The sequence below is a fragment of the Culex pipiens genome, chromosome 2 (genome assembly GCF_016801865.2).
Source record: "Culex pipiens pallens isolate TS chromosome 2, TS_CPP_V2, whole genome shotgun sequence".
NCBI lineage: Eukaryota > Metazoa > Arthropoda > Insecta > Diptera > Culicidae > Culex > Culex pipiens.
The window spans coordinates 107,932,335-107,958,822 of NC_068938.1; the positions used below are offsets into that span (position 1 = coordinate 107,932,335).

General features: G+C 39.9%; 1 protein-coding gene across 1 annotated transcript in view; it reads left to right on the forward strand.

Annotated features, from left to right (window-relative positions):
- Nucleotides 1-3,128: 3,128 nt before the first annotated feature.
- The window catches only part of LOC128092807 (probable G-protein coupled receptor CG31760), a 315,033-nt gene continuing 291,673 nt past the window's right edge, over nt 3,129-26,488 (forward strand). The window contains exon 1 of the mRNA XM_052707526.1: nt 3,129-3,804. The gene's annotated coding sequence lies outside the window, so the exon portion shown is untranslated. The remainder of the gene's footprint in view (nt 3,805-26,488) is intronic.

Below are 26,488 nucleotides of genomic sequence, written 5' to 3' on the forward strand. Positions count from 1 at the left end.
CCAACAAAATGTGTTCATCCATTTCCAAATTTAAAAGCTTCAAGTGATCTAAAAACTGCTGTCCCTATTCAGACTGAAGTCCCGATTCGCCCCAGATTACGGTACATTTTTGGCAGGTTGCTCAAATGAAATCATAACAGAAAATCTGGCTCAAAACAAAAAAAAGTCGGATTTCCACCCCGATCGGTCATTCCTCAAACTCAAACTGAACCAAAACAAACCAGTTTTCAAATTATTTCTGATCAAAGTGACCGTTCAAAATCCATTTCGTACAGACTTTTTGTCACGACCGTATGGAATATTGAAATTACGTTTATATCACTTAATCCGCTTATAACTAAGTCAGTTTGAATCAAATCAATCTGCAATGTTCTACCAAGTTGTTCCAAATATAAAAATCCATGCATGTGCAGCACAGAAAATTTTAAGGTTGAATTTTGAACTTTTGGGCCAACAAAAGATGAAAATTGTCGTTTTCCCCATACACTTGGGTTCGAATTCCAATACAAATTTCAAATCGCCTGGGTACCTCCAATTGTGATTTACGTCACATTGCGAGAAAATCTCATGTTTTTTCATGAAATGTTACAAAAAAATATCGTTTCTGAGCGAGCAAAATAAAAATATCCAAAATATATGCCTCACCGTTTGTAATCATAGTAGCCAATGTTTTATGCTAAAAACGCTAATATTAATAATTTCGAGAAAAATTAGAATCCTGCGCTCCAATTAATCGCCGCAGAAAGATATCGTCGCAATGGAAAAGTATAGATGAGAGAGTAGAGTAGGCTTAGAAAAAATCAAACTGAAGTTGTCTGTCAATTTAAGAAAATCGTGATAATGCGCTCTGTACAGGTAATTTTAGTAGAATTCCTAAATTCAACAATTTTTCTAAAGTATTTTTTGTAGAAATGGCGACGGCGGCCACGACTTTGTCCGGAATGGCCAGGAAGATGACGTTGGCTGGACAATTCGCGTGTGGACGAAGCAGTTGTTGAAGCGACGGAGTTGTCGGTGCGGAAATGCGACGGCTACCCCGGGACCTGCTGTGGGCAGCGTGCTGCCCGTACTATGTCGTTTCCAAGTCATGTGTAGAGTCAAGTGTCGAGGATGTCGGAACCCGCATCGGGTCAATGGCAGGAAGGTGAGTTGGAGGGCATAACTATTTTTTCAAGAAGTTCTTTAAAACATCTAATTTTTTCCAGGTCCGCCCCACATTCTAGAGCTGCAGAAGAGATCAACCTGCACAACGCAATGGCCAGCGAGGCACTCTCCATAGCCACGACCACCGTACTAGAGTTCTAAACCACCAGCGACGTAAACCCGGTAGTTGGTTCCGGCCCGGAGGTGGCCAAAATGTACGCTTACATACCAAAAAAAAATACAATTTCAATGTGATTTGAACTGTAAACAATTTTTAAACGAAATAGAAGAAAAAAAACTAACTATTGTTTATTGGCTCGCATTTTTAATTTTTCAACATTCTCTGGCTGGCTGAAGATTACGAAGAATTCAACTACCTACACCAAAGAACTTAACAGAAAGCTTATAAGCTATTATCTATGGATTAACTTTGATTTCTGAACCGACCCAGTTGAAGATTGCAAAAGACGGATTTTCTCCAGCAGCTACGTGAAGGACATCGCGCAGATCAACCGAATGTGACCCATTCAACGGAGTGCAATTGCCTTCTTCACCTAGAAACCTAATTATCTTAATTCTGGGAAGAGGCACCATGTCAAACCACACAAATTCGAATTAACAGAACATTAATAAGAGCAAGTAGTACAATTTAAAATAATATTTATATTTTCCGTAAATATCACTTGCTGCCTGCAAGAAACCCACTCAAAACTCAAAATGATACATTTGAGCTGAAAATTTTGAGGTGAGCTGACAGCCATAGATCGCAAAAATCAACAAGATTGCTACGATGAATTCAAAAAACTATTGCGCTCGTATCTTTGAGACCCCTACAAGAAAATCACCAAAACTGATATTTTCTCAATACGCGCAATATACTAGGAATTTTGAAAATTCGTAACTTTTTGTGCACTAAAATGCAAATATCTCGGCTTTGCGTGGACATAAATAGGATGTTAAAAAAAGTAAAATGTTCTCCGTGAAATTTCCTATAAGCTGCATGTATTAGTTTTGGTTGCAATTTTTTGCTCGTTTTGCGGAGTGATTTTTGAAAAAAAATCCAATTTTTCCCCCTTAAACGCCCTGCCATGCCCAAACACCAGCTTCTATGGACTAAGTCTATTCAGGAATTTGTTCAAGGGACATTAAACTATGACTTGAAGCCCAAGGCGACCTAATTTTAATGACTTTAGTTTAAACCATTGTTGGGAATTTCTCGTTGTATGGAAACATTGTTCCTGACATCCTAATCTATCATTCTAGGGGTGAGCTTCGAAGTTTTGAACACTTTTTATTTTTTTTTGGGACGCCCTATTGGACAATGTACATACATACTCTCTTCGGGAATGTTGTAGAGCATCTTCCGGAGCATCCGAATATTAATCCGGTTTTAGTACAGCGTGAAACGTGGATTTTATAAATATCAAAATCCAAAAAAATGGGTTTTCCCATACAAATTTCCATAGAAAATTGATTCGCTTTGCGCAAAGTGAGGACTAAACCAATCGTTCCCAAACTTTGGGGAGTTGTTTAGGACCCCAAAAGGAACTGAAAATTGCTTTGCTCGCTAAATTTGGACAACTTTATTTTTTTCATACAACCATATAACACCCTATTGAACATGCGTTGGGCGTTCCAGTATTAAAAATAATATGGTTATGCCTGGAGTCACTCAACACTGAAAAATTTAATAAGGGTTCTAAAAATTAGTCCCTAGCACAATGTTTCAAAGTTTTTTTGTTTAGTTTACAATTACAAATTTTATGTCTAAACTGTTCAACAACCTGGTCAATTTTCCAGCCCATCGCGTACATTTCCACCCGGAGGAAATCCTTTTTGTCTCCAATTTCCCACACTCACAAACACTCGCTCATTCTCTCTCACCAGACACTACTCTCTTCACATCAAACTGTCCTCTCCCTCTCCCATCGAGGACACAGACTCCAAGGACCTGCCTGACGACATCCAAGCTCGGTGTCGGTCGGTCGGACGCTTCGTCAGTCGAGTTCTGGCCGTTCCGAGCGTTGGCAGTGGCTTGCGCTTTTACCCCGGGGGGACTCCGTGTGGACCGACACACGACGGTGGAACGGATTGTGGGTTCGAGTGTGGGTGTGTGAGTGTGTGGCGGGTGGCCACAGGTTCCGGAATCCTTGGAGCGCCGTCGCTGGGATAGCCCAAGGATATTGGAGGAGGTGCAAGTGCAAAAAAGAAGGTTCAAGGTTGTGTGGCAGGATCTTTGGAGTTTTGACGGGGTAAGGTGGTCTTCGAGTGCGTTTGGAGAGAAGTTTTCCCCCCCGAAAGAAACCGGAAGTGGAAGGAAAAATCGTTTCAAGTTTCATGCTTTTCGGTGGTGAAAAGGAAGAAAGTGGTAGGTCAGTGAAGTGGATATTGGCTAGATGAATTGTGTAACATTCTAGTCAACTGGAAGGAAGAGTGGTGTTCCCGAAAAAAAGTATTTTCCTCAATTAGGTGTGTCCAATTTCGGATATCTGTAAGTGCACTGTTGCTTCAACATTTAATTAGTCCAAGGGCACACAGAAAGAGAGACCAGAGATGAACCCCACGGATTATCTAACAGAGTGAACGCTCCCGTTCGGAAGGATCAAGGGACAAAGACCCTCCCGGAACCACCCCCGGGACACGCGGATTGGCCACGGAAAGGTAAGCACCACCGAAAATCCCGCACAGGTCAGCGCCACCGTTACGTGATCAGGAATAACAATTTCGTGATTTATCGGGTGAGAGACCTTGAGTGCTTCAGAAGTGGGTTGGGGTTGTGGGTGGTGGCAGGCAGGTCCACTTGTCTGTGTTTGTGTGCGACGGGAAAAATCGTAAATTTTCCCGCGTGTGTTCGGGATAACTTTATGGCCATCAGCCGCATTTCCTGGGGGAGAATATCCGGCCAACAGGACTCAGATAAGAACACACCATAAATAAAGCGACTCGAGGAAGCGTCTTTCAATTTTCCAAACGTGTGGACACTTCTCGTCCCTCTGGAAAAAGCTAGACAAAATTCTAGGAAAGCTCACTTTGAAAGGGAAAATAGAAAATGTCACAAAAAAAAAGAGGTTTCACCATCAAACGAGAGAATAAAGGCTTGAAGGTCCACCCGCGGGAAGGATGCTGCCGATGATGCACAGTGGTACAGATCGCAAAATTAAGTGGAAAATGGATTTTCCGAAAAATGGTGACGTTTTGGAGCTTTGGTGTCTTCAGAAGAGTTGTTGCAAATGGAAAGGGGCAACTTTTGGTTTTGTTGAAAATTAGGGTGGTTCACTATTAGGGTGATTTTGAAAATCTAACTTTCAGGAATATTTTTGGGAATTTTTTTGTCTTCTAAAAAGTTGTTGAGCTTGCCAATCCAAGCAACTTTGTCGAAGACACCAAAATTTTATCTCGCAATCTACGCCTTCTACGACCAAATTTAGAGCAAGCATCTGAGCAAACCTTCAAAAATCAGTTTTTTGAACGTAGCAATTCAGGGGTAAGTTTTAGAGAAAAGTGTAATTGTGGACACTTTTAGAGCTCTAAAAAACGAACATTTTTATTATCTGACAAGTCAATTTGGACTTAAGGGTTAAAAGTTACAGCCATTTTAATGTAAAAAAGATGCAAATTTAAAACTTAAATATCTCGAAATGGCGCAAGCCAAATTTCAAGCACTAGGTTGCATTTGAAAGAGGAGATCTAGCACTACAAACGCTGAAAAAATCTCAGGGGTGTTTTTCTTTAAACTCGAGATACCTCTATTTGAAAAAGTCTAATTTTCAAGGGAAAACCATATGGGACCACCCTAACGAAATTCGAAAATTTTCCAAATATATGTTTTTCTATGTAATTTTGCCCGCTGAATCTGAATCTGCCCTCAGAATTGAGCCAAAGTGTCAAACAAACAATTTTTGGTCATATTTTTGGTTTAAATGATAATTTTACATAAAAACCCAAAAGATGATCAAAAATCGATTTTTCGACACTTTGGCTCAATTCTGAGGCCAGATTCAGATTCAGCGGGCAAAATTACATGGAAAAACATATATTTGGAAAATTTTCGAATTTCGTTAGGGTGGTCCCATATGGTTTTCCCTTGAAAATTAGACTTTTTCAAATAGAGGTATCTCGAGTTTAAAGAAAAACACCCCTGAGATTTTTTCAGCGTTTGTAGTGCTAGATCTCCTCTTTCAAATGCAACCTAGTGCTTGAAATTTGGCTTGCGCCATTTCGAGATATTTAAGTTTTAAATTTGCATCTTTTTTACATTAAAATGGCTGTAACTTTTGACCCTTAAGTCCAAATTGACTTTTCAGTTAATAAAAATGTTCGTTTTTTAGAGCTCTAAAAGTGTCCAGAATTACACTTTTCTCTAAAACTTAACCCTGAATTGCTACGTTCAAAAAACTGATTTTTGAAGGTTTGCTCAGATGCTTTCTCTAAATTTGGTCGTAGAAGGCGTAGATTGCGAGATAAAATTTTGGTGTCTTCGACAAAGTTGCTTGGATTGGCAAGCTCAACAACTTTTTAGAAGACAAAAAATTCCCAAAAATATTCCTGAAAAGTTAGATTTTCAAAATCACCCTAATAGTGAACCACCCTAATTTTCAACAAAACCAAAAGTTGCCCCTTTCCATTTGCAACAACTCTTCTCAAGACACCAAAGCTCCAAAACGTCACCATTTTTCGGAAAATCCATTTTCCACTTAATTTTGCGATCTGGACCACTGTGTGATGGCAGCTGGAGGCGACAATTGAAGAGCCTTTTATGATGATTACAATAAGGTTCGGTGGAAGGAGGTCTGGTTGGCATTCTATTTGTGATGGAAATGAAACGGCGAAATTTATGATGAATTCGGTTTTATTGCGGGAAAATGAATTTGAATTTTGGTAAATAAATTCAAAGGAAAACGGCATATTTTATGCATGAATCTTGAAAATAATCATCTTAAAATAGATATAATATCAGTTTATGATCTTCAAAAGGCACTGTATCACATTTGGAAATGATCACAAATTCTGTGTCAAAAAAAAAATGTAACATTACATCAGGAACTGGAGAATTTTCATCAGTTTCTGATGAATATTCCTTAGGGTCACATTTTTAAACATTGTTTTAGTAAAATTACTCAAAAAAAGAGGCAATATTCATCCAACCAATATTTCAACCTCGCGTTCTCACACGAAATCGGAAAAGTTGCCCCGACTCCTCTTCAATTTCCGTGAAATTCTTTGGGGTCATTCTGGTCCTTGATCACGGATTCGAGGTCCATTTTTCAAAATTCGTTTTCGGGTGGTAAGACCCCGTTAATTTTTCGGGATTTTTTCTAAAACACATTTTTCAATGATTTAAAGCATAAAACTGTGATTTGATGGTGTACTCAAAATTCCAAAAATACTAATTTTTCATCAAAAAAAAATGAATTAAAGTCACTGCTATTTCCCGTTTTTTTTTTTTTGTTGGGTTTAGAACCACTGCGACCATTGAGTTGATCTATTGCGGTATACCCATTTTGTTATCGCAAATTTCAGGATGACACGTTACCATTTAGGGTTACGGTCATTGGCTGACACTGCGATGTACCCCAGTTTGGCAAGATTTCTAGGATGAAATCAACTACTGTGCCGGGGTTTTCTAGCCAGACTTCATTTGGACTTATTATGCCCTTATTGAAGATCCGTCTTCTATTTCCCGTTGCTCAACTGACAAAAATCGATGACATTTTATGGGCTATTCAATGTACTTTTCAAATCTGCAGTAACGCAGAGAGGTAATTTGTGGATTCAGAACATTTTTTTACATTTTTAAATGACGTGTTCTCAATTTTTTTATGATTTTTGATATGTACTGGTTTCACGTTGAAGGTTTTGCTGAAAACATATTTTGAACTTGTTCTAGAAGATCGATATCTTCAATCTTTTTGTAAGAAAATCCTTCAGGTTTAACCTAAAAATTTAAGAACTTTTCCCAATTCAGTGGAAAACAATTAAATCCACCACTTTATTATTGAAATCTAAGGAATATAATTTAATGAACATTTTAAGAATTTTGGTTCAAATTATTATTTACCGATGTAGAAATAAAAGCAAAACTATTTGGACAACAAAAATGCCCACATATGTTCAAATGAAAAACTTTTGTAGGAAATTCCATTCCCTACAAATTTGTTGAAGGGAGCAAAACGATCCAGATTTTCAAAAAAGTGTCCACTTGATTTATGGATGGTCCTTAATAACATATTAAGATCAACGCGGATCTTCTTGCATCCTTCGACCAAATTGTAGGGAAATGATTTTCCTACAAGAATCTCACACATGGACAAATTTGACCTTTACCTTAAACAATTTGGCTCAAATAGGAATAAATACTTATTTTTGCCTATAAGGAATCGGGCCAGACTTTATCAAAATTGTTTTTCTTTCGCCACTAAAGAAATTGCAAATATTTAAAAAAAATAATCAAAAGCTCGCTCGACTTCGAGGAGGGAGGGTAAATATTTAAAAATATCAAATTAGAAATTTTAAATCGTGGCACAGTGGGAAGAAGGCCCAAACATATACCAAAACCTGGTTTTTAGAGGATTAGAAAAATTCTCAAAAGTTTCCCTTCATAGCATTCGGACCAATAGTTTCCGAGATATCTGAGACAGTTGTTAATTACAGACTTATTTGGTAACCCCTAGAAAAACTAATTTTCATCAATTCAAATTGTTTGCAAGGCTGTATCTCAGAGAGAAAATTATAAGAAATTTTCTCAGCTATAAAAAAAAATCAGGGGTGCTTTTCTTTCAAGAAGTTCTTTTAAAAAGCAAAAAAAAACGAAAAGAAATCAAAAATGTATGCTTAAAGAAGCTTTAACTTAAAAACGGTACATTCTATAAATGTAAAGTATTTTTCGATTGCAAAGTCAATTTTGCTTCGAGATTTCCAAAAAAAATGTCTTTTTCAAAAAATCATATCTAATAAACCAGATTTTTCACCATCACGCACGCTAGCTCAGAAGATGTCTTTTTTAGTCCCCTATAACAAATGTTAAAAAATCGAATATTAAATGACATACTTATTTTGGGAAACTTTTTGTGAAAAAAAAAATTAAACAAAAAAATGTTTTTTTTTTCATGTACCTATTTTTCCCGAAAAATTCTGATCATAACCTACAACTTTGCCGAAGATAGCAAATCAACCAGAAGATACATAATTTCATACATTTACATATTTTTTTTTATGACCAGCCCCCAAAATTGTATGGAGACTTGTATGGAAAAACTAATGATGAAAAATTGCTTCTTTTGACAAAGGAAAGTTTCATTTCAATCAAGCAACAGAAAGTAAAGTAAAGTTTTTCAAAAGCGTATAGAATCACTCAGTTGATTTTCTCCATACTTTTTAACGATTTTCCCCTGACAAGCTTCAAAGGCTCTGAAGGAGTGGTTCTCGTAGTAAGAATGAGCTCAAATTCGGGATTTATAGGCTCTCTTCTTATAGGCTCTCTAGAATTCACTGGTATTCTTTCTACGCTAAATCTTGGCTATGATTATTGATTATTTTTCCATGGCGATTAACACAATATCTGCATTTGCATTTTGTTCTTCCAAGATCTAATGTTAAAACGAGAAATTTTCGAAAAGTCAAAAAGAAAACGTGTGACAAGATAGCACGACCACGACGAAGTTTCCACCGTATAATTTCAGGTATTTTTGGATACTTTGTGTGATCATCATATTTACTCAAAGGACAACCGTATGATTGATGGTACGAAAGCCCTTAATCAATAAGTATTTTGTCCACAATATCAATCATTTCCCATGATAAAACCCAACAATGTGTGGAACAGCGAGTCCTCTTTCGGTTCACCTCATTACAGACCGGTGGATACGCATGGTCAACATCAACGACCACATCAATGGGACACGATATCATCGCTCCTAAACAACATTATGTGTGTGTGTGTGTAAATATGAACGAAGCCGATATTTATAATACCGTGGCCAGATTCATCTATTGTGCGTGTGAGTCCGTGTGTGTCCCACCATGTTGTAACAAGCTCTACTTTTGTAGTCTTTAGACACACACGCAAAACACATAAAGCGACCGAACCGAGCGGGGGACGCAGCAGGTCCTCGGCTATTCTTGTCGTCCTGATGATGGTCCTCCTCCTATGGCTAAGCCAGCGTCGTCGTCCTGCCGGGTTCGTTCGTCACGTCAAACGGCCTCTTCTTTCTCGTCCTCCCGCGTTGATATAAAATACATGTTTGATGAACTTGTGGCCTTGATGAAAAGGGAATCTATTTTTGAAGGGGCTTTCCCTCTTCTTGGGCATGCTGCTGAACCAGGCTATACGTTCAACAAGTACCACCCATTATAAAACTGAGGGGGGAAGTGTAAAATGAGTGTCATGTCATGTGTAGTATCGATATAAGAAAACGAGACTTCCGGAACACATGACACCCAGCGTGATGAGCGGAGAGGTCGATGATGGCCTCCTGACACAGGTGGGTTGTCGAACTTTTTTTGGGTTATTGAATTAGAACGCTTTTTCGACGAGGTCGAATTGGTTTGATTGGGGGCGAAAGTGTGGCACTAACCAATTTGAAATGGTTATGTTACTCTGGCGCAATGATTTAAGTGATTTCTGTTCATTTTGTAACGTATTGGAAAGTCTAAAAATAATTTATTTATGCTACAAAGCAGTACAACCACGATGAATAGCGTTTAAAGATGATCCTTAAGCTCTTTAAAGATTTTTACTTAGTTGCCCTAAAAAACGACCAGCTGCCAGAACATCCATCCCCTCTTCAACATCTCCAGCGACCGATTAGACCGTCATTATAAATCTTCAATTTTTAATGAGCCCTAGCTCGTACCTGGTTCGTTCCTTGTGGAAGTTCTCATCCGTTTCTCTAGTCTTGCTACCTTATCGTCGTCGCCAGCCGCAAATCGTCACTCAGAAGAAGCGCTTCTCAGCCACCGATCTGGTGGCGCATAATTCATCGTCCTTCCTTCAGCAGCTTTAGATGAAAGGACCATTTGCTACTCCTTTTAAGAAGCATCAGCACCAGCTAGGGAGATCCGGGTGAAGAAACGTATAGATTTGCCGTCACCTGGCCCACGCCTTGTGTCTTTTTTGCCCCATTTTTGTTCCACCTGGTCCATCTACGTTTTTATCGACGGTGAACAGCATCTCAGTTTTTCATACTTTCCTTAAAGCTTTAGTTTTTTTTTGATGACTGTTCCTATTCATAAATTAGAATCTGGTTTGAACTACCTTGCGTATCCATAAATTGTTCCGTTCGGTTGAAATGACCACACTCATGTCAACATTCAAAACTTTTCTCAAAGATGATTGTGGTGGTGCATTAAAAGTTTATGTTGAGCAAATGCTTGACGGGCATAGAAAGAAAAACTTTCTCCTAATGTGGAGTGACGAGTGCGGTCAAGATAAACTTGCTCCGTTCCTGCGTTAAGCTTAGACTACTGTTGATGAAACTCAATGAAGAACAAGTTTCAATTTGAAAGTTCTCTGAAGTGGTTTGGTTAAGGGGTAAAGTTATTGCAGTCCAGAAATTATGACTGGGTTTGAGAAATTTTTATTCAACAACTTTTTTAAAATCATTTTTTATTTCAAGGGAACAATACTGAAACATACCTAATTGTCAAAATTATGAAAAATCAATCAACTTAATGTCTCATACTGACTAAACAACTTGACTTGACAACAAATGGCATTTATCTGTTCAATCTGATTTATCTAATCTAATCTAATCTAATTCCTTTTTTTCCTTTTTTCTTCACAATATCACAGCAGACTCTTTGATCAATTCTTTGAAGTTTACCTGTTCAACGTGCAGTGGTCCAGATCACTTTTCCTTTCCTCTTGCCTTTTCCTTCTCCAACTTTTCCTTGTTCCTTGCACCTTTTCCACCTGCATGCACTGTTTTCCTTCCCTTTTCCACCTCCCTTGCATGGATATTGTGTTCGTCAACGTGTTGGAACTTTGTCGTTTTGTAAACTTGTTCAGAAATTTCGGATTTCGCGTTAAAAACTGTAAAACTGTGTTTTCTGTTTTCTGTCGATCCAAACGCGGCGACTTTTGCTTGCTAACTGTTTATTTCGTTTGTGTCTTTGTACAAAGTCGGGTGTGTGTTGTGTTTCGTGTGTGTTTTGTGTCTGTCAAACTGTGTATAATAATACCCCGTTCGCACGGGCGAGTTATAGCCGGTTTTAACGAAATGGTTATAAGTTATAACCAAGTTAAAACCAAACCGTTCGCACGGGCGCGGGAGGTTTTAACGGTTTTAACTGTTGTGACAGATCACAGCAAGCTGTGATATTTTTGTTTAATGACATTAATATATGTATTTTTTTCTGTGATACATATCTCGGCTCTTGTGGCCGCTTGTTCCGGCGGACCAGGATGGTCAAGAAGATAGTAGGTATTTTGAATTAGAATTGTCATAATCAAACCTGACCCTCCCGTTTTTCCGCTCCCAGACGACCCGTTGCAGCTCCTTCATCTACATACGGTTACTGGAATGCCGGTCAGTACCTTCTTCCTCTCGTACGGAGATCATATCGTAAAGAATTCGTCCATGAGCAAGACGGCCAGTTTGCGAAAAGGACCGCATCTTCCGACGGATCCAGGCACACTCAGGCAGGTGCGGATCTGTATCGCATGGTTGGTGCGCGCAGGCCATCATTGGAGGTTTTGTCCAGCAGGGTAGTCAGCCAGCTGGTGTTTCGAAACTGAGATGGACCTTTCCAGACGTGACCTTATAGGGAATCCGCTCGCAGTCGAAGTCGAATTGGCCGAAAAAGGTAATGCAACTCGTTTGAATTTAAAAGTAATCCAAAGTAATCTGTATTTTTTCAGTTTTCCGTTAGTCTAGCTCCAAAACCTGATATCTTCTTTGTCCTTTGGAAAAGATCTGTTACGGATCAACGGCCGGAGAGTGGCCCATGGGCAGCTGATGCTCTCAGAGAAGGACAATGATGTGTGAGTCCTGCTTTGAACATGATTACGTGCTGGGATCAAGATCGCCGATTTTCAGGAAGATTCATGTGTTCAAGCTGGAACATGAAAATTGCAATCGCCAGCGAAAGATCTTTATTCGAAGCAGTTCAAGAGCCGTTCAAGCCACCTTCAGCGATGGTGGTCGGGTTGCGTCAACTGGAAAAAAAACATAAATAGGCATCGATAAAGAAGAGGGAGGGGGAGGGTACAGTCTCTTTATTTTGAAAGAAAAACAGGTGGCAAAATGCTGCAGGCATGATTGTGTTCGCCACGATAGCAGCTGGATACTGTGGTGGCAGATTTGGTACATAGTCTCGCAGTGGATTGATCCACTTCTCGTCCCATGTTCTAGCCGACGGGCAAACCCAGCTGGCGGTTTATGGACGACCAACGGGCGTTGCTGGTTCCGACGGGCAAGCTTCTTCCCTCTTTGACTAATCGTCAGCCCCAGCATCCGCTGATCCGGGTGTGCCGAGTGGGGTCTCTCCATTAGTATGAAGGCCAGCGGCCTGAGGATAATATAACGTGGAGAGGTGCCAGACGACGGGTTTAGATGTTGGTAGCTAGCTATTCATGGCATTCACGCTGCCGCTGGTTGGACCGAGACGGAACGAGTGCTCACGGAACCTCTTTCCCACATATGTTGTCGGTATCCCCGGTCGGAAATGGATGGCACCTTTCGGACGTGTGTCTGGGGCTTTGCGCTTGCCATCTGGTAGATTCAACAAACCGGTCGCAGGATATCCCTCGACTCATCTGGCGTTACCCAAAACCAGTGAACGGCCCGAGCGGTTTAGGCTTTCAGGATTTTTGTGATATTTACTCGTAGAGTCAAAACAGATCAGTAAACTTCACTTATCTGTATATTACACTTTTTGAAGATTACATTTTTGCGGTAACACTTTCAACTTTTACGCGCACGATCACATCACTTTGCATTGAGATCTTCGTCGAACCAGTTCTCTACGTTGAAGCCAGATTTGTCCTCCAGACCTCTTCGCCGAGCCATGCCAGACCCGAACTCCTAAGTCCCGGGTGGACTCTTCACGGCGGCTAAGTCCCGGCGGACTCTTCACAGCGGCTAAGTCCCGGCGGACTCTTCACAGCGGCTAAGTCCCGGCGGACTGTTCACAGCGGCTAAGTCCCGGCGGACTGCGGCCTCCACCGCTAAGTCCGGCTGGACTGGGGCCTCTGCTACTGGTGGCTGCTGGCGGGTCCGGCTGGTCTGGGGCTTCTTCAGGATCTGGAACTGGACTGGGCTTGAACTGGCTGGAACTGACTGGAACTAATTGCCCTCCTCAAGAATTTTGGGGTTTTTTATAGTCAGTCCCCGAAAACTCTACTAAATTTTGTTCTACTAAAAGTGGTCCGTTTCGATGAGAAGCATCGATGAACCTCATGAATTAAATTATGCAGACCTCTGCAATTCTTCATGACTTTCCGTATGGTGTAGTGAGTACACCTCAAAATCGGAAGTCATGGGTTCGAACCATTGTCGTGAAACTTTAAATTATGTTATTGGAATATCAAAATTATGTTCCTAAAACATTTTCAAAAATGTTGGTCAATAATGAGAAGGTCGAATTCTCCATTGAACGAACATGCCAATGAATTTGGTTAAGCCACACCCTCAATTTCCCCTGTGGAAAAACATCGCACATTCATAATTGAAAGCTTAACCATTTTTTTGATTGCCTAACAATTGGCGAAATTTAATAAAGGGCTTTTCAGGTGAGGATGACTTATGATCCACACCTGTACATAAGCTTAATTATTTGTCGCGCAACGCGAGTCGACGGGTAAAATTATTTATGCTTGCGTAAGCGCGCATGGTCAGAACTGTGGTGAGGTTCGAAAAATGGACAAATTTAATGATTTAAATTTGAGGTCGCTGCACCAGGCTTAAACAAGTAGCCGACCTCGTTAATTTGGCCAATCGTATTGATATGGCCATTTGCCATGAATGCTCGGAATCATGACTAGATTGCCTAAATACCTTCGATAATTGATTCTCAGAGGGCAGTGTTTAACAATCGTACCGGCTGTAACAGTGCGATTTATTAGCGTGATAACGCTCGCTTGGGACAAGTACTAACCACGCTTCCATCTTCCCAGATCGACGACCGCAACATGTGCTGATCCTCCCCTACGTTGCAACTTATGAGCATAGATCGTTGCGATTTGAGTTTGGCAAGGTAGTGTGTGTGTTCGTTGATAGTGTAAGAGCCGGTTTGGAGGTGGAGAAACTGATGATTTACCGGATCAGTTTTTGATCAACCTTTGATTTGCCCGGTGAACTGAAGTGCGACAAGGCGCGAGAACCGTTATAGATTCGACTACAGCTCAATGAGCCTAGGTGAAGCGAGCCATCCAGGAACTCTAGAACCCCGCGATTAGGATACTCCGGCATCACCGGTGGCTCACCGAACCACGCCCCACCTATCAAAGTGGTCAGAAACGGTAATTGTCCACCAGGTCGACGAGCAGCGACCAGCCGCCATTGCTGAGTTGTGCATCCTCCGTACGGGAACCACGAGCCACACCCAAGACCTGCCCTACAACTACAACCCTGCGCCGGGAACCGGGACATTCCACTAAACATCGGTGACGTGGAAATTCGAGATTCCGTCAACATACTCGAGGGCGATAGGGCAGGCACAAAGGGGTGAGCGAACGCCGGCAAGTTGAACGTTCACCACCAGACCAGCGAGCAGCAGGACGAGACGGCTGGAGCTGGTTCCGGAGATGTTTTCCTGCCTGAGCGCATGCCGACCCTGCAGAGCAATAGGGGAGTCATGTGGACCCCCACAGCCATTGCTGTTGTCAGCAAATCTCCAACTGTCTATCGGCTCAGGTTTCTAGACGTTTGGTAGGCCGTCCAGCGATGTGCTTAAGTGGTTCAGCACTGAATCCGAGGTATGAACCCGAGGTTGCAGTCTCCAAAAGCGTTTCCGGCCAGGGAACTTTTTTAAAGTTTCAACTGCAAATTAAAAATAATCAGTTTCTATTACACCAACTGTTAAAATAAAAACGAAGGAACAGATTTTTTTTTTGTTTCTGTCAATGTCGGATGTTTTGCAAGTGTTTGCAAAGGTTACTATGAGTTTTCTAGTAGTCGAGTTCCCTTTTCGAGCAGTTTTAACTTGGATATAACTCTTAAAACCAGTTTTAATCTGACAGCTCGTTGTATGGGCAAAACCAGAGTTATAGCCGGTTTTAAGAGTTATAACCACTTTTGGTCTTATAACCGGTTATAACTCGCCCGTGCGCGGTGTGTTTAGTGGGTAAATGTATATGTTTTTCTTTACAGATTTTTTGTGTTTGGATGTAAAGTTAGTTTTGTTTTGTTGTTTGTGTTCTTATTGACTAAGGTAAGTATTTTGGTAAATCTAAGGACATTTCATTAATAACTTAACAATAAAAACACATGTTGTATTAAACATTACCCTTTTCACTTTTTACTATTAAATTCATCTGATTTTACTTAAATTAAACAGAATTAGAAAAAAAAAATAAAAAAAATTATCTCTTTAAGAGTTTGACTCATATCAATTCTTTGCAATTCAGCACTGATAACGGTCAATATATTGTATTGATCATACAAAAGAAATGATTTGGAAATCATGAGGTGAGATTAAAGTTTGACAGTAGTCATTTTGGAAGTATAGTTTTGCGGTTCCCTTTAGATACTAGCAAAATGGTGCAAACTTTACAAACAAACAAAACAAACAAAACAAACAAAACAAACAAAACAAACAAAACAAACAAAACAAACAAAACAAACAAAACAAACAAAACAAACAAAACAAACAAAACAAACAAAACAAACAAAACAAACAAAACAAACAAAACAAACAAAACAAACAAAACAAACAAAACAAACAAAACAAACAAAACAAACAAAACAAACAAAACAAACAAAACAAACAAAACAAACAAAACAAACAAAACAAACAAAACAAACAAAACAAACAAAACAAACAAAACAAACAAAACAAACAAAACAAACAAAACAAACAAAACAAACAAAACAAACAAAACAAACAAAACAAACAAAACAAACAAAACAAACAAAACAAACAAAACAAACAAAACAAACAAAACAAACAAAACAAACAAAACAAACAAAACAAACAAAACAAACAAAACAAACAAAACAAACAAAACAAACAAAACAAACAAAACAAACAAAACAAACAAAACAAACAAAACAAACAAAACAAACAAAACAAACAAAACAAACAAAACAAACAAAACAAACAAAACAAACAAAACAAACAAAACAAACAAAACAAACAAAACAAACAAAACAAACAAAACAAACAAAACAAACAAAACAAACAAAACAAACAAAACAAACAAAACAAACAAAACAAACAAAACAAACAAAACAAACAAAACAAACAAAACAAACAAAACAAACAAAACAAACAAAACAAACAAAACAAACAAATTAAACAAAACAAACAAACAAACAAAACAAACAAAACAAACAAAACAAACAAAACAAACAAAACAAACAAAACAATCATGTTTTGATATTTAAAAAGCATTGCACAGTTTTTGCAAATGAAAAGGGACAACTTTTGAACAATTTTCGAATTTCATTTCATTTCAACTTCCAATCGGACCATCTGTTGCTGAGATATCGACTATCGACATTAGCAAATGGAAGGTTGTTTGGGTGAGACTTAAAAAACAATTTTCCTGTTTCTTTTTCTTTCATCCGCTGTATCTCAGCAACCAGTGGTCCAATCTTCAATGTTTCTTAGACGAAATTGTAGGAAATTTTCTGAGCTATTTAACAAAATCCAAAAACCGGAATTATTCTAATCTAATCTAATCTAATCAGACCCTAGCGCAGCCAATCTTTCGAAGGGATCCTGGAGAGTGCCTTAGGTTAGATGACGCCTAGCACTCTTCTTGTCATTTATTATCATTTGTAGTGCGCCATTGCATTAGAATGCATTGAAACATCACAAGCGTTAAACCGGCCAGGCCTACTGCGTAAAGCCGTATCGCAGAGATGACTCGTAATTGGGTTGAGTTTGAGCACTGAGTGTTCGAACAACAACACAATTCTGAATCGACAGGGGAGGAAGAAGCGTGGGGACACACCACCATACGCTCCGAGATTTTGGTTGTATTCGTTGGGAGCACCATGCTAAGAAGGTTTGGTACTCCAGGACCCCCTGGGATGGGACATTGTATTTCCACGAATGCCCTGGATACTATTTGCCGTGGTTATAGCGCCACAACTCGCTCTCTGTAACAGTATTCCTAATTCCAGTCCACGCTCGCCAAGCCGTCATGGCCTAGTGGTTAGCATTTTTGCTTACCAATCCAAAGGACGGAGGATCGAACCCCGCCTCGAGCGACTTTGATTTTTCGTTCACATTCATCATTTCAAATTAATGTGTTCTTAACTTTCTCGTTGGGAGCAGATGGGCAACGAACCCAGAACCATTCGCTTATAAAGCGAACACCGTAACCAGTCAGCCACGGCCGCTCCTCAAATCCAAAAACCGGAATTATTCGGACAAAATTTAACTTTGAATGGCTACATTTTGGAAACGGTGCACATAATCAAAAATTTGTAAAGTACTTTTCGATTGCAAATTCAATTTTACATTAAAAATGAATGGCTAATAAGATGCGGGGTTTTGTACCCTTAAACATAGAAATTAGCTTCAAAAATTTTATAATTTTAATTTTGGGAAATTGTTTTTTTGTGAATTGAAAATTTAATTTAAAAATCACCAATTTTTTTCCGTTTACCTTTTTTTAACAGTACCCATCAATCTTTTCCGAAAACACCAAATCAATAAAAAAATTGCGTCCAAGGTTCAGATTTTCGAATATTTACGTACCATTTTTGTATGAACAGCTGCCAAATTGTATGGAGATTTGGATGCACAGAAAAAAGCTGAATTAAAGGTTGAAAATTTGGTAGGTTGAATATTTCCTCTTTTTGAGTAATATTATATAAAAAATGTGAACCTGATGAAAATTCACCAATATTCGATGAAAATTAACCAATTCCTGATGCAATATTACACTTTTCTGACACAAAATCTGGCATCATTTCCTGATGAATATTACCATCATTTTTTTCTGTTTGGGTGAACCAATGACACAAAATGGCTTCTTTGGTGAAGGCCCCCACAAAGTTTGAGCCAAATAAAAAAATATAAGTAAAATCCATTTCCGGGATTGGTGGAGAATTGCTCCAATGTTTCCAAAAATGTTATTTTTTCTGGGGTCAACTTTGGCTGTGTTTTCCACTAACATTTTCTATGTTTTATGAGAAAATAAGTGTGCAGTAATTTTTGTAGTGGTCCAGACTATGACTCCATCCATTTTTCTATCATTTAAGTGATATTGGTATCATTTATACTACAAAAAGTGGCAAACAATCAAAAAATTAAAAAAAAATTGTTGCAAAAATACGAAAAAACTGAAAAGGCATAAGGTTATGATTTGAGGTGCTAGATTTAGCCAAATACTATCAGAAACAAACATAAACTAAACAAGATAAATGCAAATAGAAATACTAAAAATTGATCAAGAAAAACATAAAACAAGAAAAGTAAAGTTTTTCGTAAATCAAAGGTTGCTCAAAATAACATCCTGAACACGGGAAAAAATTGGGCATTACAGGATTAAAGTATTGGCTGGAATTACAAGCTTCATACCTCTGGACTCACAATCCAGAGGTCGCCGGTTCGAATCCCACGCCGGGTGCTCTAAAATTCTTTGTGTAAATATGGGTATTCGGTGCCGTCGCTCCGTGCCATACATTTAACACTTAGGAGCCCAGGGCGGCATATTCCTTGTGGATAAAAGGAAGACACTAGTGGGTGGTACTACACTCAAAGTTAAAGACCGAGGGGATAGTCCTCCCGAAAAGAAACGTGAGGAAAGTACTATTTTGCGAGAGTAAAGACCTCTCGCGTGTTCATTCGTTCATTGAAACAGTTCGTCCATTGAGTGGCTTATATAAACAAATGACCGCCACTTAGTCACCGAACCATGGTGGCCCATACGGCAAAGGCACGGTTCAATATGCCGAAGGTCTTGGGTTCGAGTCTTGGTGCCGGTACTTTTTTTTTTTTGATAGATGAACTTTTTTTGAAGATGAACCCATGAGGAAAGTACTCTCGGTAATTTTGGGATTTATCCTCTCCGTCCGCACACAGTACCATTTTACTACCGAACCGTGCTCTTTATCCTCTCGTATGCCCAGTTCTGGTTGTAGCAATGTTGGCCGACAGCTATAAAGTCAACTTCGTTACAAGCTTCATAGAAAATTTCTGCAGTATTTTGTCAGCTTTCAAGAGATCATTTTCTTTCACCACAAATGGTTACACAGTTTCAATTGTTTCCACTCAAAAACAATCACGAATCATCCACGTTTGAAAATTTGAAAGCTTTTCAAACAAGGTCAGCGTGGTGCGCTCGGTTGGTTTTGCTCATTTGATAAAATGGTGGAGGAGAAAAAAAAAAGTTTTTATTCGCATGGAAATCACCGGATGCGAAGCGAGGTTGTGAGAGGGTGATGATGATGATGGCGTTGATGCTGCAGGTGGTTTGGGTGGCCAGACTTTGGGTGCGGTTCTATCCCTGGTGAAAGTTTCACTTGGTACAGTGTGCTCACTCAACCCTTATAAAACAAGCAAGCAACGTAGCAGACAGGAATAACTTGGTCCGGGGAAAAAGTGTGTCGTCGGTCGTAACCAGCAGCGACCGGAAGAATCACTCGGGAAAGCTTCACCCACGTGAATGGGAACTGCTGCTGCTTTCAACTCACGAACGAACGCACACTTACGCAACACAAGATCACAAAGATATTTGTGTCACTTTGGAGGAGGTGGATTAAATGTGTGTCATGTTTACGGAAAACATTTTAAATTGTGGTTAAAGATGTTGTTTGTGAAACAATGGACAAGTTTATTGCTACTGAAAGGTGAAAATAAATTTATTTGGAGGTGTTAGTCCTCACGCTTATCTGACGCTGTTTAAACATAGAAGCAAGGATTCTCGGTTGATTCTAAGGGGGACCTTGATTTGATCCCTAAACCTTTTGCTTGTGAGACATAAGTGGAAATACACGTATAAAAAAGTAACATTACACATTTCTTCTGCACACAATCTAGTGCAATTTTCTCCTTTTTCTTTAAATGCTCAAATTGCGTGAAAAGTACCTGTCCACGCACTGGACACAAGTTTCGGCCGTCCCGGATCACCGACGGCCTGTGTCCCCAGAACTTCACTTCCCAGAATCTCTTCCTTCTCCTGCATGAATCTTCCTCAATCCTGCTGCATGTTCCTTCCACTCCTTTTCCTTGTCCGAATCCACTATCCTTGCATGCTAAAATCTCCCACTAATCACTCTCGCGCGACATTAGGTTAGTATTCGGACTAGTTAGTTAATACTCGCGTTTTGTGTTTGTTGAGCGAACCGCACTCCGCGATGGTTGCTTTTAGACTTAAGTTTTATTGCTCGTTATGCTATTGTTTACATCGACCAAAGGGCGATGGACATATCGCATGATACCCAACTTGGCGAGGTGGGTAAATAGGACGCATGGAGAAATCAATTTCTACCTGACCCAAGTCCTATCGGGGCACGGGTGTTTCAGACAGTACCTACACAGATTCGGACATGCAACCTCACCCAACTGTCCGAACTGTACGGGTACCGTTGAAACGGTGGAACACGTGGTATTTGACTGCCCACGGTTCCAGAGGAGTCGGGAGATCTTGTTGCTGGGTTGTGGGATGGACACAACGCCAGACAACTTGATAGACAGAATGTGTCTTAGTGAGGAAGCGTGGGGTGCAGCTTCCAGAGCCATAACTCAGATTATGCTCAAATTACAGAGGAAGTGGCGTACGGACCAGCGTGCGTCCCGGAACGAAGGGTCTTTACCCAGTAGTTCCGTTCGAGAGGGTACGGGATGAGAAGGATTCAACTCCATCTCATAAAGAAGGCACGCGCACGTACAAACGTACGTACCAGCGGGTGTCCCGGAACAAAGGGCTACGGGCCCAACCGTTCTGTCACGAGTGCGCTTATTTAGCGCTGCCCCTCCCTGAAGTAATGTCGAAAGACAGTTCCGGGGAGGCTTGAAGGCCTACCGTGATAAAGTGGCGTTTTTTAGTGAGTCGGACTCAACTCCAACCTCACACGATGTCTGCAGACAGATTTTTCGTCCTATTGAAACAAAAAAAAAAAAAAAGGGTTAGTTGTGAGGGTGGCAAAACATCAAATTTCATTACAAAACTAGACACATAGTATTTAACATTCCGGCCGCCAATGAAATTAGGGTTTTCACAGGCGCAACCGCGAATAAACACTTATGGACGAGACATGAGTTGGTCAAGTAAATGACGATCACTTGTGGTAGTCAGGTTGAAGCATCTTCTTCGCTGTTTTCCCGCTACAGCTTCCAGTGGCCGACGACGAGCCGGCGGCAGAAATCCTAGTGGCGGCAAGCTGTAACGAGAAGAGGTGAGCGCAGGGGCTGCTGGTACGGTAAGCGAGTACTTAACTTGGGTTATGTCTCAGTCACGGGGTCCAGTTTGTCTCACAGACCCACGTGACGAGGCTTTTTGCTGGCTACAGATGCTCCTCGTACAACTGCTTGGTTGGATCGACGGTTCTGGCGCTCTGGTGGATTGTTGGGCGGCATTCTTCGGCTGGTGTGGTTGTTGCTGGAAAGAATGGGCGACTGAGGGTCTGGTAAAGAAGGAACACAATGGGTACTTGCCTGTAATCAAGTCCCAGCCGCGGGATTCCACGAACCCACACGGCGAGGCCTTGTTCCTCTTTACAGATGCTCCAGGAACGCGCTCGATTCCCCCGAGCATGGGCCAGGAGTCCACTCGACTGGCGACTCTTCTAAAGAGTGAAGACTGGATCTCGCGCCGGACCTCAAGCCTGGCCACGATGTCGAAGTACCGGTTGTACACCTCGTCCAGCTGCTTCTCCCACACTTCCAGTTGCTCCGTCAGGATCACTTCCGGTCCGCAAACTGCAGAACGCTCCAGTATGACCAGAGAGTCGAGCTAGATCGACTTCTGCTGCACCAATTTTTCGGCCATTTTGCCTTCGTGACGTCACTTCTGGTCACACACGCACAATTAACTTCCGGGAATTGCTTCCGGAAATTCAGCAAAATATTTTGCAAAAACTTTTTAGCACTTTTATTTTTCACATAAATCTTCGATTTGACCCACCGTGGGTGCTTCTTGTGTGTACAACCAAAACAAACCGAACGAGTGTTTGTCGTCGTCACCACACATTCACATGCGATGCACTTTTGTTGCCAATGGCGGAGAAATCTTTTCCCGATTTCCACCATTTTCCTTGGCACAACATGGTCACTGGGGACGCTCGTTCCGCGCACTTTTGGCCATTTTGTTCTGGGGCACTTGTTCTTCGGGGACACTTGTTTACCCGTGCGACGACGGGGTTTTCACACTCCGGCGGACTTGGTTCCACACCGGCACTGGTTGTCTCTTCGATCCGGTTCGAAGGACCCAATTATGTCCACGCACTGGACACAAGTTTCGGCCGTCCCGGATCACCGACGGCCTGTGTCCCCAGAACTTCACTTCCCAGAATCTCTTCCTTCTCCTGCATGAATCTTCCTCAATCCTGCTGCATGTTCCTTCCACTCCTTTTCCTTGCCCGAATCCACTATCCTTGCATGCTAAAATCTCCCACTAATCACTCTCGCGCGACATTAGGTAAGTATTCGGACTAGTTAGTTAATACTCGCGTTTTGTGTTTGTTGAGCGAACCGCACTCCGCGATGGTTGCTTTTAGACTTAAGTTTTATTGCTCGTTATGCTATTGTTTACATCTGTTATGCTGCGCCGAGATGACAGATCTCGCGTAGCAGTGGTGCTGTTTTTGGGGTTTGTGTATGTCTGTACAATTTGTGTCGTTTTGTCTGTAGGTATTTACATGTTGGTGTACACTCAAAGCCCGACCATGGTAATTTTAAGAACATTTGCTAAAAATGCTGCTTATTAAATTAAACGTGGCTTTTCAGTAAAAGTAAACGCAAATATGGTAAAATGTACCATGCTTCCAAAAAAATGCATGGTAGCAATTACGAAATGATGATCATTCTCTCCATATTGGCGGGTTAAAATTACCATGCCGCTCACGACATAGTAAAATTGACTGCGCATATCAGTCAATCCGAGCACAGAATGTTTTTAGCAAAAATACGTCGGTGCGTGTTCTCAATTTAACCCTACAATATGGTAGACACTACCATGGTTGGGTTTTCAGTGTAGGGTTTACAAGTAGGTATGTTGTGTTTTTGTGTGTTTGCATGTAATTTGTGTGTGTGTGTGTTACAGGTGATTTAGATAACTAGGGTAAGTACACTTATTATTGTCTAGGGTTAGTGGTGAGGGTGGCAAAACATCAAATTTCATTACAAAACTAGACACATAGTATTTAACAGTACCAGTAAAGCATTCGAGAAAAACTATGTCACTCGAACACGATAACTAGAGTACCTACATTGGAAAAGCATTGTGCCATAATTCCTTGGACTAAACTAGGAAGTAAAACGGTTCAAAATGGCTGCAACAACAAAGGGTGGGTTGTTATTTCTGCACATGACTTTGTCCCTTTTTTTGCCAGAGTAATTCTCACCCCTGAACAAACATATGGGGTCCACCGAACAGCAGTAACGAGCACCTGATGTCGAAATAACAATCGATCAACCTTCGATGTGATGTTGTTGTTGTAGAAGCTCGAGAAGAATTGAGTGCACTTTATAACGAGCACGTTGATGGGGTTGGAGAGGGATAGCTGATTGAGTGGATCAATAACATGTGAGCTCTGATGAAGGGGGTACAAGTCAGTTTAAATGGGTTTGGTAGAACAAAAGATTCAACGTATGGATTCATGAGTAACTTGACACGTGTTCGGATGACTGACAGGATTTCTGACCGGGCTCTTGAATGCAGGAAATTGAAACAGAAATGGAAAACCTCATACGAACATTTACAGTTTAACAAGTTTTCTAGATCGTCACTATCTGATTCAAGCTTTGAGTCTAAAATCAGGAAACTATCAAAAAAGTTAAACATTTCGCAAGCTTTATCAATGATTTATAATAGTTGAGATAAAACTAATTATAACACGTTTCGTGTTCAGCTAACGTAAAGCAATGGTGACAATGCCGAGTAACACACTGAAAGGATAGTTTTCCGTAAAGGACGTGACACGTGGCCCCATGTGGGCCGAAATTTTCCGAGGGCGTGACGAAGGAAGAAAACGCTAATTAAATTTCTTAAATTAGAATGCGTCTTCCTGCAAGTTGAAAAAAAAAAACAACCGTGGTTATCAATTTCACTCCCGTGAGGCCATTGTATCAATTTTTAATCACTTGCCGTGACAAGAAGATATTCTAATCGCGTGCCTAAACACGCAACGACGGAACAAGTCCAAATAACTAATGACAACCGACACGATGGGTTCCACTGGTTCGTGACATCAAGTTTTTTTTTCTTTTTTCGATAAAGATGACCATTTTATTAGCGCCCACGAGATATCCCGGTCTACTTGCGGGTCGTCTCCTTGTACTGTTTACTCATCCTCAATGATGATGTCTTTCTTCTTTCACTCGAGACTAAAACATATTGCCGCTTGGAAAAAAGCGCCGTCATGGGTGGCAATCAATATTTGTGTAAGTATTTATCCCAAGGAAATTGAAAAAAAGCATAGAGGGACAGTTGTCTGGGCATCGATTTTTTAACTTCATACATTGCAATGCACTAGGTCAGTTTCTTTTTCATATTGATTTTCTTTTGATTCAGTTCACATTCAGTTATTTCTTAGCTTGATCTCAAAGTATCTCAAAGCCGTCACATTAAGGGCAACCAAATTCCCGGGTTAACAAAAACCCAGTATGCGTGAATTATCAATCGAATTTCCTGGGAAACCCCAGGAATTCCCGGGAAATTTTTATATTTATTGGAAATTGTTCTGATCCTTGTTCTGAGTTGTTGCAACAACATTTTACTGGACAGAAATGTTTGCATTCTTTGGGCACCTCTCATATATTTCGAAGTAGTTTTTAAATGAATGTTTCATGGTTTCATTTATGTTATGGTTTTTGTTACATTGTTTTTTGCTTAATTAATGAATGAATGAAAAAAAGGACTTGGGTAAAAATTGTTTCATGAGCACAAAAAGCTGTTTCAAACTAAACGATAAATAAACACCATAAAGTAAGCAGGATTCCATTTCATTTTTTAATTTTACTTTCTTATTCCCATGGTAGCACCAGTGCTTCATTTTTTTTCCGAAACTTAAACCATTTTTAAGTTTTTTCCATAAAATCATTATTTTGTAGCCTGTCACATATGCATCTGCTATTTCCAGTTTTAAATGCTTCTTACATCAAGATTATTTAAAATAAACACTGAGTTCAAATTTTCAGAAGAAGAGCTGGTTATTTCAATAAGAACAGTAGATTGATTTGAGTTGAGTCAAAATAAGTTCATTCATGTTATCATTTCTTCTGATGATTTTTAAAACATGTGGCCCAAAAAGTTAAGAAAATGTATACCTTCACTAGAATTTCGGTAATTCCCGAGATATTTACAAATTAACCCAGAAATGGTATTCCCGGGACGTATTGTATTAAAAAGTGACAAACTTGGGAAAAATTTGACAGACTTTCTTAAAATAATCTACACCATATTCTTTTTTTAAGTCACCTTTTTTTAAACGATTCTCGATTTACGCAACTTTTTTTAAGTCATGGCTTAAAATGAGAATGTCCATGACTTAAATTGAGAATATGACTTAAATTAAGAATCTTTGGGATTTCGTAATTTGTCGGAGAATTTTCATCATGTATCAATTGTATTTGGTTTAGTTATGTTATTAAAACATTTTAGCATGGTTTTGGAACACCTGGGATGTTCTAGTCCATCCGAAACTTCCGGGAATTTTGTGCAAATGGTTTACCAAAGAAACTAGTTGAAACTTCAAAATTTTGACAAGGGATCCTACCCAGACTACACCAGTGAGTGTTGTAGGCAGGGTTACCAGGTCAAAATTTTAAAAATCTGGCAAAGTATCGCTAAAAAATCTGGAAAAATCTGGCAGACAAAAATCTAACAATTTTGAATGGCGAAGGGGAAGGAATTTATGGATTAATTGAAAAGTTTGTAGAATTTAGATGGTTTGACTGATTTTATGGCCAAATAATTGATTTTATGGCTAAATAATTGATGAATTGCCATTTTCTTTCATAAAAACACATTCTAAATATTTCGATTTTCAATTAAATTCGTTCATTTTAA